Genomic DNA, 2,343 nt, shown 5'->3' on the forward strand with positions numbered 1-2,343 from the left:
TTTTAGAGCAGAGCAGAGACTCAGAGCATTGGTTCTCATTCATTACTAGTCTTGTGATTTTGAATCAGGCACATGGCTTCTCTAAGCCTCAGTTTGCTAATCTGTAAACAGGAGAGTAATAGTACTTGCCTCTCAGTTTTTTTTTCTTTGGTCAAAAGCATTTTATAAGCTGCAAAGGGGTATAGAAATGTAGATTATTACAATTATTGTTACTTATAGGTCTGAATTTCCTACAGGAAAAGGGGATAGAGAAGTATAAGAAATAATGGTAGCTTTGCACAGTGGCAGTATGGTGGCCCATGAGGTTTATCCGAGGCCTGATTATGGCTATTTGAAAACGTTTCCCAATACCCTGCCATGATGATTTAAAATATAGTCAGCATGGGCAATTTTTGCAGTCTGTATTGAAACTGAACTGAGAAAAAAAAAAAAAAAGGAAATAAGGGGAGGAACTGAAGAACAGAAAAAGGAGCAGAAATAACATCCTTTAAATTAAATTTTTAAGTGTTTTTAGGCACCTGGAGCCATGCTAAGAGCTATAAAAATCAGGCTCAGAGATATCACTGTAGATTCAAGGCCTTTGCACGAAATGGTGTAAAGCTGATATGGAATAGGGTAGAGATGGGAGTTGGGGAGGACAGGAGTAACATTAATGGAGCATCTACGATGTCCACGGCATTGCTGAAGATGCCATTATCTTAAGTAAGCCTTTGCATAGAGTACGCACCAGCCTCATTTTAGGGAGGAGGAAACCAAGACTCAGAGACATTGAACAACTTGCTCAAGGTCACACGGCCAGTAAGTGATAGAGATGGGACTTGTCTGCCTCCAAAGCACATCCTCATATGCAGACAAATGAGTCAATAAAGAAAAATATAAATTGGGTAATTCATAGGACATGTTATTAAAAAGGTGAAGGCTGAGAGAGAAGAAGAAAGCTCTGGCAGCTTGGGGACTGACTTCAGTCCTGTTTGCCTGGGACTTTCCCCATTTTAGAGTGAAAAGTCCTGTATCCTGGGAAGCATCTCAGTCCTTGGCAATCTGGGATGGTTGGTCACCCTACAGCTAATAGCTAATTGCTGGCTTATTTGCTGCCAGTTGGGTCATGCTGTTGCCGTGGTGAACACAGGCAGAATATTGATATCAGATGCGGACTTTCAAGGATGTGATGGAACAAGACGAAAACAAGACAACTCTGTATGCCTGAACAGAGATAAAAACACATTGTACAGCTGCAAAAATGACTAAACACCCCCCTCTCCTGGCTAACGGGAGTGACTACTGCTTCTTCTTCAATCACAACTCTAGCCCTACTTCTTTTCTTTTCTTTTCTTTTGAGATGGAGTCTTGCTCTGTTGCCCAGGCTAGAGTGCAGTGGCATGATCTCGGCTCACTACAACCTCCACCTCCCAGGTTCAAGTGATTCTCCTGCCTCAGCCTCCCAAGTAGCTGGGAATACAGGCGCATGCCACCATGCCTGGCTAATTTTTGTATTTTTTTTTTTTTTAGTAGAGACAGGGTTTCATCATGTTGGCCAGGCTGGTCTCGAGCTCCTGACTTTGTGATCACCTGCCTTGGCCTCCCGCAGTGCTGGGATTACATGGGATTACCGGCATGAGCCACCTCGCCTGGCCAGCTCTAGCCCTACTTCTCTCCTCCTACCCACTAAATCAAAATGAAGATAATCATTAAATTTCCCTACGTTGTATCTGACAGCTTCCATCCCACACAGATCCCCCACTTCCTTGAGTGCTCCCTGAAATCAGCTAACACACTGATTCAGCTGAAATCTGAAACACTCTCATAACAAGCCCTTTCTAACACCCTCTTTCTGAGACGCTTCATGGATCCTTATGGCATGAGCCGATCTCACCATCAAGAGCAAATCCAATTCTGTTTGACATCAGATGCGTTCCTGGAGGGTCTTTGACTTGAGGGCATTGATGGGGCTTACATAAGGGTAGTGTGTGTGAAGAGGGGCCACCCCTAGCTTGTGGTGTTATAATTTTCTGTTTCTGGGCTAATCTCGTACTAAAAATAACTAGCATTTTTTGAGGGTTCTTACTTGCCAGGCACTGTACTAGGCTCTCTCCGTGGATTGACCCATTTAATGCTCATCTACACTTTGCAAAGTAGGTGCAATTATTCTTCTCATATCTGGATACAGAAGAGGCATTTGTATAAAACTACAGAAATTGCTCAGAGTTATTAAGTGGCAGAGCCAGGATGACTGTAGAGCCCTGCTGGCACCCACCAAACATTCAGTGTTTGGGGGATAAATCAATGGCCAACTTGTCTTCAAATGAGTCACAGAAGGTCCTGGACTAATAATGAGACGAAGTC

At 43.4% G+C, this 2,343-nt stretch overlaps 1 non-coding gene across 1 annotated transcript; it reads left to right on the forward strand.

The window, feature by feature from the left end:
* Nucleotides 1-270: 270 nt before the first annotated feature.
* Nucleotides 271-411, forward strand: LOC117091294. The gene has a single exon (XR_004440386.1). It is a non-coding gene; the product is annotated as a U4 spliceosomal RNA (small nuclear RNA).
* The last annotated feature ends 1,932 nt before the right edge of the window (nt 412-2,343 follow it).

The sequence above is a fragment of the Trachypithecus francoisi genome, unplaced genomic scaffold (assembly GCF_009764315.1).
Source record: "Trachypithecus francoisi isolate TF-2019V2 unplaced genomic scaffold, Tfra_2.0 Lachesis_group11, whole genome shotgun sequence".
NCBI classification, from domain to species: domain Eukaryota; kingdom Metazoa; phylum Chordata; class Mammalia; order Primates; family Cercopithecidae; genus Trachypithecus; species Trachypithecus francoisi.